Here is a 13841-nt window from a genome sequence, read left to right on the forward strand (position 1 = left end):
CCTCAAAATATGTGGATTTAATTCACTAAATAATGACAGGCATTTGAATTTCGGACTTCATATTCTTCAGAAAGCACATGGTAACACAAAACATTTTATTTTAGCAATTTTCTAAGTTTATAAGATCAATATTTGACATTTGTCCCTATTTTGGGGCTGTATTCCCTTATTATTGACTTTGTCCAGGTTTTTTTTTTTGCTAAGAGATTGAGAGCTATGTTGAGAACTGAATTCACTAAATGATAGCCATTTAAGTTTCAGTCTTCCCATGTTTTAAGAAACAGCTGATTTGGTATAGTGGTATGTTGCTCTGACTGTAGTGCACAGGGTCCTGGGTTCAAGACTTGGCAGTGAAATGCATGATGGTAACACAGCATTGTATTCTAGCAACTTTCCAAGATTATACAAGCAATGTTTAAAATGTGTCCCTGGTTTTGGCTTTTTCCAGATTTCTTGTGCTGCAAAGTTGAGAGATACAATCGGGTGGATTGTACAAGGAGCTGAGAGCTTCAGGGGAAGAGAAGTTTAGTGCTGCTTATGCTGAGTCTGCTTAACAGCACAACAGGTAGTGCACTTGCTTTAGATGCAGAAGGCTGTGGATTCTACTCCCACAGTATGTAGATACATTGCTGATACTGTACTGTAAAAAGGGGGTGGATGCTACAGTCTTGAGAATGTCCTCTTTGGTGGAGATGCCTAGTAACTATGAACCTGTTATCAGTTTGCCATCCATTCCCTATTGCAATATTACTAGAGTATCATTTTTTAATGTAACATAGGCAATTTATTCCTCAAGGGCAACAGGCACTTTATTTGTAGATACAGCAATGAAATCTAAAGTTGTTTGCTATCAGCAACCTCTTCATTAGTTACAGATCTCTTTAATGTGGAATTGTTTAGATTATTTTTCCTTCTGCAGAGTTGTGCATATTTACTGATACTGGTGGATTGTAGAAGTTTGACTAGACTTTTATGATGGAAATATTCTGAATTGGGCAGTTTTACCATTATTGGTGCATGCATTTTGTTTCTTTGTTTACTGGAAAAATATTCAAAACAAATCTAAAACATCCACTAACAACTGTACTGTATTATACAAGGAATATAATTTAATACAATCAGGAAGGTGTTTCAAAGAACACATGTATGTTTCATGTGCAAGAGGCCTATGATTTGAAAACAGCCCAAAGTTAATCTTTATCTGACACTGGCCAGATATATTTTCTTTGAATGTGGGTTTCAATGCTGTTTCAATGAATATGAGTTTCAAGGGCAGAGAAGTTTTAATGCTAAGTATATTTTCAGTGTGAGACTAAATTGCTTTGTTTAGCAGATGTCTTTTAGTGTTTGTGCTGTAAAATGTAAAATAAAACCTTTAAATGAAATCTAAATAATCTTAGAAGTAAAAGCAGTATGCACATGGGGTGAAATAGCCAAATAATGGGACATTGGAATGGGTTCAGGGGGGAGGCCCCATTCGACCAAACTCAGACAGCCCTGACTGAACTATACCACTCAACTGTCCAGATATTTGCAGAATGAATAGATTTTGCTTCAGTTTGTTTCTCATAAAATTTGTGGTTTTCTGGCAAATAATTTAGGAATGAAGTCATTAAGTAGTGACAGGCGTTGAGTTTCAGACTTCATACCCTTCAGACAAATGCATGCTAAAGCAAGACCTGTTATTCTGTCAACTGTCTAAGTATATACAAGAGCAATTTTTAGTACTGTTTGTATGTTCCCCAATGTATTTGGCCTTGTCCAGGTTTCCTGCATTGAAGTTGAGAGGTATGTGCAAATAAATCACTTTATAGAACTGGGTATATCCAAACCTTTCAACTGTCCCTGATTTTGTCTCAGTATTGCTCTCCCCCTAATAATCCCTCTGCAAAATGGCAAATTTGGAAGAAATCATGAAGGGTTTACAATTAATAAGTAATTGTAATAATCAGAGTTATAAATTACTTTTAATTTCAGAAATGCATGTAGATTCTTATTTTGTCAGCTAAGTTAACAGTACTAATATTAAAAAAGTGTCCCCCCTTTGACAGGTTCCCAGCTGTATTGTGTGGCTATTTTATACTTTTGCATCACATTTTTGGTCCGTTTTTCATAAAATTGTGTTTTTTCTGGCAAATTAGTGGCAAATCATTAAAGATTTAAGTTAGAACATAATGGCAGACATTTGAGTTTCAGATTTCATACCCTTCAGAAAATTCATACTAATGTAAGACGTATAATTCTATTATCTTTCTAAGAGCAATATTTAAAATTGTCCTTATTTTTAGGCCTTTGTCCCATTTCTATTTATGGCTTTGTGCAGATTTCTCTGAGATTGAGAGGTATGACCAATGGTGTCAGAGCCATCACCGTCCACCAGAGACATTTCAAATTGTGACATACTTGTACCCCACTCCCCCATGTAGTGACTCTGGATGTGTCCAAGCAAGGCAAGGAAAGGTTATGCTAGTGAATGTCACTAAAAATACCCAGGTGTCTGATATATGTATATGTGCATATCTGTATGTCCATACCTGTGTATATAGTGTTTGTCTCATTAGCCTTTCTATTGCTTTACATTAGCAAGTTAATGCTCAAAAACTCTGGACTAATTTCCTTAAGTACCAGTCTACCAGTTAACTTCTGCTCAGAGCAATAAATGAAGGGTAAGAAAATTGTTGCGACTTCATCTTGGTGTTATTAATTGGCTTTGGTCTGGTAAAACAAGTAGGGATGAAGGCCTTAGATACAGCAGGTTTGTCAAGTGTTACTGGTGGTGTGACTCTGGGGGGGGGGCAACTGTGGGACCTGGTACCTCATGTGAAGCAAATGATCAAGGAGCTTACAGGTAGGTCTTAACTGAGTGAAATACTTAACGGAGTGAAAGCAGAACAGTCAGTCTAAATGGAACCTTGTCAGATATAGTTTGGGAGAATGGTAAGAAAGCTGGACCAATGAGCCAGGAGGAGGCAGGCAGAGGAACAGCTGAAGATGTGACCAAGACAAATGTATTCATGGCTGAAAGTTGAGGAAATGAGCAGGAAACAGAAGATGGAGATGACATTGACCTGAAGGAATTAAGAATGATTTTCTCTGTGTAGGCAGGTATACAAAAGGAGGAGTATAAAGACTGCATCAAGGAGGGTTGGCAAGTTAGCAGAAAAAAAGATCAGTTAGTGGGTGAACAGGAGAAATGATTAAGGAAAAACAGTGATTAGCCAGGCAGAATTAGAGAAAGATGATCATTGAACTTTAGGACTCTGTCATTCTGGGGAAACAGAGCCAAGAGAAACTAGATCATAAATAAGACAGTTGCAGGTTTGAACTTAAGCAAGACATCAGAGGAGATGGTTTCAAAGATAATCAGTAAGAAGAGAAAGTGGATAAACATTGTGATGCTTGTAGGTATCTATAAGCAAGGAGAGAATCTGGTGATTGTGGTAGCAAGCAAGGCCAAAATAGAAGCTAAAAGATACCACGACAGAACACTTTACTGGGAATGCCATCTGTGCCAATGGAGCATACCTAAGGAAACAGAATATTAAGGAATATAATGACTTTACTGGGAATGCTGTCAGTACCAATGGAGCATACGTAAGGAAACAGAATATCAAGGAATGTAATGACTTTACTGGGAATCCCATTGGTACCAATGGAGCATACCTAAGGAAACAGAATATCAAGGAATATAATGACTTTACTGGGAATGCCGTCAGCACTAATGGAGCATAAAGGAAACTGCATATTAAAAAATATAATGACTTTATTAGGAATGCAATTGGTACCAATGGAGCATACCTAAGGAAACAGAATATGAAGGAATATAATGACTACTGGGAATGCCATCATTACAAAACTTAAAGAAACAGAATATGAATGAATATAAATGACTTTACTTGGAATGCCATCGGTATCAATGGAGCATGTGATAATATGGGCTAGTGCCAGCATAGCCAGATGGATTTCTGTAAAGAATGATATGTCCTTTGAATATCAAGCTGACTTATACAAGATGCTTGTGTTACAAATGTATGACATTTGAAAATCAAACTGATTTGTACAGATGCTTATGTTACAAATGTATTAAAACTGTATGGCATTTGAAAATCAAAATGTGTTTGTAAAGTTGCTAGTGTTAAAATATATCAACAGTTGGTCCTGCTGGACAGAGAAGGACTATACATGTGAGACTGTATGTATATATGTTAGCAAAGGACACTGGAAGAGAAGGGATTGAACAGCTAGTTTACTTACTTTAAGAAAAATGCTGTTAATTGGACCATGTGTTGGGCCATGGAAGTGCTTATCTTACAGCTCTGAACAGGACCAGAGATGGCATGTCTGGAAGAAGCCTTTGTTCATTAGCTCAGTAAAAAGAGGGGATGCCCCAGGCACTGCTATAAACATTAGCAAAACTTTATATATGCATCTTATCACATCTATGCTAACATCCCGTCTCAAGCTTCAAAGGGGAATAGTGTGAAAACCTAGAGTCAGGCAAACAAATGAGGTCATTCTGCCAGCCACCTTGGAAATTTTAGATATTCCAAAGAGAAATCTCCAAGTATTTCTGTTTTGTGCATGACAACAAGATTCACCACATCATCTGGCTTGCTCTGTCAAGTAAGTAGGGAATAGTAATTACCCTAGATTCAGTCAGGAAAATATAGTGAAGCTTAGTTTAGATTTTTTTCTTTATCTGAGTCTGTCCAATGTTTTGAATATTCCCTGTGATTTTGAACTCTGTGGTTTACTGTAAATATATTCAGTATTTTCATGTTCTTTTATTATTAATTATTAAACATATTTAAAACTTTTATTGTGACTGGTCCTTTTAGAAAGTGTTGAAAGTGCTTATATTTTGTGACACTGTGTGGGCCATTCCAGAAGGCCTAGCTGTCTTGGTCAACTTCTACCATTTTTATTAGTATTAATATTACACAGTAAAATTGGACACCCCTTGTTAAGGGCCTTAGAGTAGCTGATGGTGGAGTGTCTGGTGGCAGTAGTAACTGCTTTATACTCTGAGCAGGAGGAGGCATAGCAAGTAAATCTGTGCCAGCCTTTCCTAGAGGTGTGTGTGTGTGTTTGAGAAAAATCAAATCTTTCTGTGTGTGTGTGAGCTTGGAGCAGGGACACGAAGCATGGGTTCCACAGAGAAGGTTCCGGAGGACTTGGATTGGACACTCTGCTGAGGACCAAACCCTACAGCTGTACCAGTGGGGAATATTAATGGGGACCTGAGGGGAGACAGAGAGAGAGAGAGATCCAGGCCCCAGACTGTGTGTGTTCCCAAGGGAAATTGTGCTTGATGGAGAAAGGTCTGCATCTGGAAATACTGAGTGTAGCCATTTGTATTCGAAATGAATGCCCCTCTCCAGGGTCAGTGGTGAGGATTCAGGCTGCTTCATTACTGGCCCAGTGTGGGGATGCCACAGAGCATATCTAAGGAAACAGAATATTAAGGAATATAATGACTTTACTGGGAATGCTGTCATTACCAATGGATCATACCAAAGGAAACACAGTATTAAGAAATTAGTGGCAGAAGTATTGGTGGGGGAAAGTGACCCTAGCACAGGTCAGTGGTTTGCTGTAAGCAGAGATACTGTACCTCATCTACAAGAGACTGGTGTGTTAAAGGAGGGACTAGAAAGATATTCATGTAGGATTGTGCCTGTCAAAGAGGAATGTATAGAGAGGTGAAGATGAACAGTCAATCTGAGATGAAGCAGAAGAAAAAGGGAGACTTAGAAAAACACACTGACACAAACAAAGGAGACTCAGTCTGATGATGGGCTGTGGTATTATGCAGCACAAGGTGCCTAAGAAAATGAGTGAGCTGTAGACAGTGATGCAGGATGGAAATATGAACATTGTTAGCGCAGTAACTACATGGGTCAGTGATGAGAGAAGATAGATGTTCAGGTGCCTTGCTGAAAGCTTTAAGAGAGGAATACAGAGAAATATGATGGGGTGGGATGCTGTCCTAAGTATGAGAAGATACCTTATGTGAGGCCAAGTGCAATCATAAAAGAAAAGAAACTACAAGAGCCAACATCAAAAAGTCAGCACCCTGGCACTTAAGGTGGACACTAACACAACATACCTGACCTCCTACCTTCTCCTTAAGGCTGCAGAAAAGAATACAAGAAAAGAGCATCAGGAAGATAGTTACAGTGAAGACTGACCCTGAATATGCCAAAAGGAGATTGAATTGTCCCAGTCTTGAGGACTTGGAGAAGAATGTGACTGTCAAATTGGACCAAGGGATGGCGACCCAACTGATATGTGAAGGCACCAGAAAGAGTAGAAGTCTACATCTGGATCTAAACTAGACAGGAGGAGTCATGATGCCCAGATAACACTCTTATCTTGATCCATGTTATTTTATCAAAAATCTTTAATGTAAAGTGACCCAAAACTGACACCCAAAAGTGTTTAAAACAAAAATGCTGCAGCATATTAGTGAAAAGGAAACAAAATGTGGGTGATTGTAGTACAGTGGGACTCCGGGAATTGGCCCTTTCTCCACTGTAGTGTCATCTTGGAATTAGTATATATATAATTAGCAAGGGGTGTGGGGGTGCTTGGGGGGAAAGATGTCTTCATCCTTTTCAAAAAAAAACTTTTTTTTTTCAGTGTTTGGGGTGTCTGTATTATGACACTTGCCATTCAAAACATTTGATAAGATATCCCTCTTAGCAAACAGTGATTGTTACTATGTGGGTTAGGGATGGAGGGAGGGAAGATGTCAAAGTTAAGGTCAAATAAAATGATAATGGGACTGCAGTGGGTTGAATGAGATAGAGCTATGGAAAACACTGAAAAAGGAGCTGGTGGTTTGCAGGTAAAGTGAAGAAAATAAGGTATGTATACTGGACAAAAGAGAGCTCATAGAAAGGTGAGGAAGCATTCTACAGGGAAAGAAGTGAGATCAGAAAACACAGCTAGAAGAAAAATGTTAGAGTAGGTCAAGAAGGGGAAATGTGACTTCTATATGTTTATCTTAAAAAAGAAAAAAGGAAAGGTGATCTTGGACCTCAGCGTGATAATTAAGGATAGGAGTCTGGTCAGATGTGATGGGAAGGTAGCTGAATGAATATCTCATCTCATTATTCAGAAAGGAAAGTAAGAGAAAGTGTCAGGCTAGGAAGGAGTAAGTGAAAAAATGGGCGAGGGAGAGCTGGAGAAATGGTTGTCCTAAGGGGAGAGCAAGGTCTAGTAACCACATGGGTCTAGGAATATGGCAATCGTGGTCTCCCTGCAAAATGGCAAGTAAATGGAACCCAGGAAATGACAGACCAGTCAATCATATCAGTACCTGGGAAGGTCATGGAAGCAATTCAAAGATGATTGGTTTTCCTGAAAGACAACAGCCTCCAAGACAGTAACGAGCCTAGGTTTATGGCAGAAGGAGCTATCATGCAAACTTGAGCCAGTATTTTTGACTGAGCCATGAGAGAAATGAAAAAGTGAATGCCATTTAATGAGTTCTTTCTGTACTTTAGTAAATTGTATTGCGAGTCCCTGATGCACAGCTGCTTAGGTAAGTTTCTGAGACTAGGAGTGGCATGAAAATGAAAACGTATATAGAGACTATAAAATGAAAACGTATATAGAGACTAATAATGAAGGCAAGCAATCGAAGGATGTTTGTGGTGAGTATGCAGTCAGTGTCAGAGGCGGTATCCAGTGAAATCCCCATGAAAATAATAACATATATAGAGACTATACTGAAGATAAGCAATCGAAGGATGTTTGTGGTGAGCATGGAGTCAGTGTCAGAGGCGGTATCCAGTGAAATCCCCACGAAAATGAAAACGTATATAGAGACTATACTGAAGACAAGAAATTGAAGGATGTTTGTGACTAGTATGCAGTCAGTGTCAGAGATATGGTACCCAGTGAAATCCCCACGAAAATGAAAAAATATATAGAGACTATACTGAAGACAAGCAATCGAAGGATGTTTGTGGCAAGCATGCATTCAGAGGTGGTATCCAGTGAAATCCCACAGGGATCTGTTTTGAACCTTGTGGTATTCATACCAAACGGGGCATTGTATTCTATAATGGGTCTAATGAGGGATGAGTACGGTTGCCAAATAGCTGACAGTAGGACAAACTTTGTTCATAGGTTCATAGGTTCATACTAGGCTATCTGCCCTAGGGCATTTATAAGCCTAGCCAGAGTGTGTGTGGCTTTCACCACCCCTTAGGATGAGAATACTATACCCATTAGTTTGCTGTGCCTCTGTCCAGCAGTGATACAGAGATGATTCCCGGGGTAAACCTATGATCACCCATCCACTCATCAAGATTTCTCTTGAACAGAGTCAGTGAGGGGCTCTGCCTCACATGGACTGGGATTCTGTTCCATAGTGTAGGGAGTCTCTGGGTGATGAATCTGTCCCTCCAGCATGTCCTATTTATATCCGTGTTGAGGTTTAAGTCTCTTGCTCTCGTGGCTCTGGTGGATTTGGATTTTTGAGGTGGAGCATGTCCATTAATTCCGGGTTGGACATGGCCTTGTATGTCAGGCACAGATCACCTCTGAGCAGACGGTATGCGACTGAATAGAGCTGGAGTTTCTTCAGTCGGGCATCGTATGACATATGTTTGAGCCCCTTTATCCTTTTGGTGAGGAACTTTTGGGGTCTTTCCAACTGCTGCAGGTGTCGGGTAAGGTACATTCGAATGGGGCGTTGTACTCAATCATTGGTCTGATAAGTGAAGAGTACAGGGTACAATGACCTCTCCTGATCTGGATGTGAATCCCTTCATGATCAGGTGGGCAATGTAGAAGGTCTTCCTAACCACTTTGGCAATGTGAGTGTCAAAAGAGAGGTTACTGTCAACTTGGGTCCCCAGGTCCCTGATAACTTCTTCCGTGTTTAATGGATTACCACCTATGTGGTAATTAGGGGTTACCTTGTTTTTCCCAAAGGGTATGACTATACATTTTTTGGCATTTAGCCTAAGGCCATGGCTCTGGCACCAGTTATCCATTTCTATGAGACCTTTCTGGAGGATGTCTGTGTCTGATGGAGTGTCAATTATGGTGCCCAGTTTGCAGTCATCTGCAAATTTTGTCAGCCACAATCCCCTATGTTTGCCTGCACTTCAGAAAAATAAATGCCGAACAAGAGGGGGCCCAGGACTGAGCCCTGTGGGACACCGCTCGTGACCGGCTTAGAGTCTGACATGGCACCAGCAACTCTAACCCTGTGTGTTCTGTCCTTGAGCCAGTTTGCAACCCATCTTGTGACATATGGGTTTACATCTAAGCTGGTGAGCTTTTCTATGATGCCCGAGAGGGGTATTGTGTCAAACGCTTTTGCTAGGTCAAGGTAGGCTGTGTGAACTGCCTTACCCTCATCAATGGCCTTAGTGACTGTTTCGAAAAAGTCGACCAAGTTCAAGAGGCAGGACCTGCCCTTGACAAAGCCAAATTGGGTAGGATCCAGTGTCTGTAGGTCCCCAATGTCTTTATTTATGAGTTCCATTATGATCCTCCATTATGATCCTCTCCATAGCTTTGCAGACAAGGCTCGTCAAGCTTATGGGGCGGTAATTCCCAGGGTCCGTAGAAGCACCACCTTTGTGGAGTGGGACCACAGTTGCCGTACGCCATTCTTTGGGTACGTATCCTGTAGTAAGGCTAAGATTAAACAGCAGCCTTATGTGTGGGTTTAGTTCCTCATTGAGTTCGTATAGCACACAGCCGTTTGTGCATGACATAAAGGGCCTGCAGTTGGTTGTTGTATTGTGTTCTGATGAACATCTGTTCATGAAGCTGTTGGGCTATGAATTAAAAAAAATATGCAAGCAGTTCTACAAATAGATATTAGTTGACTGTGATTCATAACAGTCATGAAAAAGGGAGAAACTGCTTGTTTCCAAACATAGTATTTCATTTTTCTCCAAGGGTATATGGCCTTGCAGTTCATATATATAAATGTGTGTATGTATGTGTGGGTGTGTCTGTGATGCTCCTCAATCCACAAGGTCATTTTGTGTTTCAAAATTAAATTAAGCTGAAATTACATTAATAGAATTTAGTGTCACTGAAAGTAAATTTGTACAATGTGCATCTTTTACAATCATATCAACCATGGACTCAGACTGTATATGTAGTGATTTGAAGGGGGGGAGGGGACTTGGAAAACCCAGCCAGTGGTAGGTTAGCTTTAGTGCAAGCAGATACAAAGTGTACTGCACCTGGGTCACAAGAGCCTCAGTGTGAGGCAAAGAGCCGGAAAAGAATCTGGGAGTAACCATCACACCAGGCCGTACCACCAAGAGCAATGTGAGAGGGTAGTATTAAATAGGACTCTGCACCCAGACCGTGCCACCAAGAGCATTGTAAGAGGGTAGTATTAAATAGGACTCTGGGATGTAGGTTCATAGGTTGGTACTAGGCTATTGGCCCTAGGGCCTATACAAGCCTAGCCATACCAATTCCCTGGCTATTTCTTCCTACAGTATTTACTTCCCTGAACCCCTGTCTAGCAGGGCGACTGACGTGATCCTCAGGGTGAATTTCCTATCTCCCATCCAATCATCAAGGTTCATTTTAAAGATGGCCAAAGAGGCACTCTGCTTGACATGTATGGGCAGTCTATTCCAGAGTCTGGGGAGTCTATGGGTCAGGAACCTATCCCTCCAGCATGTTTTGTTCATTGTGATGACAAGGTTTAGATCCCTGGAGCGTGTCTCTGAAGGATTGGGATTTCTTAAGTGTAGCATGTCCAACAGCTCTGGGTTTGACATGGCCTTGTATGTTAATCAGAGATCGCCTCTGAGTAGACGATATGCGACAGAGTATAGGTGGAGTTATTTTAGACAGTCGGCATAGGGCATCTGTTTTAGGCATGTGATTCTTTTAGTGAGGTATTTCTGTGACCTTTCCAGTTGTTGCAGATGTCTTGAGAAGTACATACCAAACGGGGCATTGAATTCTATAATGGGTCTAATGAGGAATGATTACAATGGGACAATGACCTCCTTACTTCTGGATGAAAAGCCCTTAGTGATAATGTGTGCCACATAGAAGGATTTCCTGACTGTTGTGGCGATGTGGTTATCGAAGGTGAGACCACTGTCCACCTGTGTCCCTAAGTCTCTTATCGCACTTTTGGTTTTTAGTGTACTGCCACCTATGTGGTAATTCAAGGGTACATGTTTTTCCCAAAGGGGATAATTATACATTTCTTGGCATTGAGCTTGAGCCCATGGCTCTGGCACCAAGCATCTGTTTCTGTAAGGATGTATATTTAGGGGAATGATTTTCAGAAATAAGGAACTAGTGCTGCCACTATACAGTGCCTTGGTCAGATCACACCTCAAATATGGTGTGATGTTTTGGCGACTATATATTTAAAAAAGGTGGTATTAGGTTACTAGAGGTGGACTAGAGAAAGGTCACCAGGAGAATGAGATGTATGGATAGGAAAGGAAAATTTTGAACAGAGGCTAAAAGAAATAGAACTCTTTCCCTGGAATCTAAGAGAGGTGGAGGACACCCAGTCAGTGCAGTTTCTAAAGATAATGCTGAGGATTGTGGTGGGATCAATCTTAGCAAAAAAGACAAAGGACAAAAGAGTGGGCCACAGGTAGCAAACTGAAAATAAAAAAATCACAGATGCAGTCAAAACAGCATAGGAAGGGAATAGGGTGAAGTAAGATATTTAAATTATTGAATGCATTAATAGGTAAACTAAATCAGCAAAATGTCCGTCTCTGCTAAAAAAATGAAATTAAAAATGATCAGGCTGGTTCTCGCCTTGTTCACGTGATTTTTTTTCTTAAGTAGAATTAGATATTGTTTAACTAAATGATTCATTGATAAGACTGCTTTATCGGTCTGTGATTATAACACTTTGGTTTCTCTATTTAAAACTCCTGATTTAATGCTACCATTTAACAAATTGTAAAATTTTCTTTGCCTCCAACATGATGTTTGCATCTCACCTTAACCTAGAATCATATGAATAGCCAATTGTTCCAAGACCTAAAATGTAGAATACCTGTTAGTCTTTTCGATATCATATCTTCATTATTCTTGTGTTGCTGAACAAGTAATCATTTTCCGCCTTACCTCTCATCTTCCCTTCATTCTGCCAAAAGTCCCTGTCTTTGTTCCATGGTTTTCCCTGTCCTTGTAAAATGTTTTTGATTTTGTGCTTGATCATTGTGGATTATAATCATCCAATAATGACAGACATTAGAGTTTCATACCCCTTTCTAATTGTTTTAAAATGCCTGCTGATTGGAAAGCTGCTGTCCTGTTAACTTTTTAAGTGAATTAGAGTCGTATGTAAAAACGTCTTTACTTTTGGGTCTTTGTTCTCCCATTGTTTTTGTCTTTGTCTGGAATTGTTAAGAGAAGTAGTAGAAAGGCATGCTTCCAGAGTTATTCATAATGTGTGTAGATGTACGCATGTGTGTTTGTCCATACGTGTGTATGTCTGTGGGTGCATAGGTATATATTTCAGCGCATTTAACAGTTGCACTTAATCCTATAATACACATGGTGCTGGAACATTGCAGATTTTGAAGTGCAGGGCTACTGAAGATAAAAAAAAGACGCATCAGTCACACTTAACAGATGGAAAAGAATTATAATTGCCTTGACATATTAAAGCCTTGCTGATTTTAATTCTGGTAGCTGCTAAAAAAGCAATTACTGGAAAATGGAAATAAAAGTCTAAACTAACCATATTAGAAGTAGTGAATATAGCAACAGAAATAAAAGAACTGGAAGTGGGATCTTTAGAAAAGGGTAGGAGCAAATTGCATAGAAAAAAATGGGAATTGTGGGAACAATACATGCAGAATAATGTTCGGAAGGAGGTCTAAGGGAGGGCAAGACGTGAATGAGCTATGTAATATGCTGTATAGAAGATTATATGTGATGTATAATGTTTGCAACTGAAAATATGTTGTTATACACACACACACGTATGTGTATGTATGGGTCTCCTCCTGTTTGTCGAAAGTACACTTCATCGACAAACAGAAGGCTGAGCCCACTACATTGAAAGTGCACTTTCAAGAAAGCTAATTCGTCAAATCATGTTACAGTGGGGATAAGGGAATATATCCTTTTCCCCACTGTAGTGTGATCTGGGAGTTAGTATATTTATTTTTTGTTTTTTTCCCTGTTATTTTGTGTTTTGCAAAAGTGCATTTTCGACAAAGTGCACTTTCGCGAAAGTGAGTTCGACAGTTTATATTTCGATGAAAAGTAATTTCAATGTATAAGCATATATATATATATATATATATATATATATATATATATATATATATATATATGGATTCACTTCAGAATCTCGAAATTCCGAAAATTAGAATTTCATTTGATCGAGACCATATGATCGATGTTTCAGAATATTGAAATTCCGAAACAAATAAAAAAAAAAAAACGCAACAATTTAAATGTTTCTGCAGTGGGGCAAGCCCACCTGCACTCCCACACCCCTGCTACTTAAATATTCCAACTCCCAGATTGCACTACAGTGAGGAAAATGGAAATCTGCGCTGTATGCAGATCTCTGTTCACAATGTTGGGATTCCAAAAGTTCGATCATATGGTCTCGGCCATATAAAATTAGATCTTTCATGATTTCAGCATTGTGAAGTGTTCCCATATATATATACATGGTTCCCCTTCAAAACATCTAAAACCCATAACATCTAATTTCATAACATTGAGACCAGAACATCTAAAACTTGTAACATCGAATTTCATAACATCTAAAATGTATAATATGTATCTTTATGGTGATTGTGATACAGTTGGGCTAGGTTTTCCTCACTGTAGTGCAATCTCGG

The sequence above is a fragment of the Protopterus annectens genome, chromosome 13.part0 (genome assembly GCF_019279795.1).
Source record: "Protopterus annectens isolate FY-2018-M chromosome 13.part0, PAN1.0, whole genome shotgun sequence".
Taxonomy (NCBI): Eukaryota; Metazoa; Chordata; order Ceratodontiformes; family Protopteridae; genus Protopterus; species Protopterus annectens.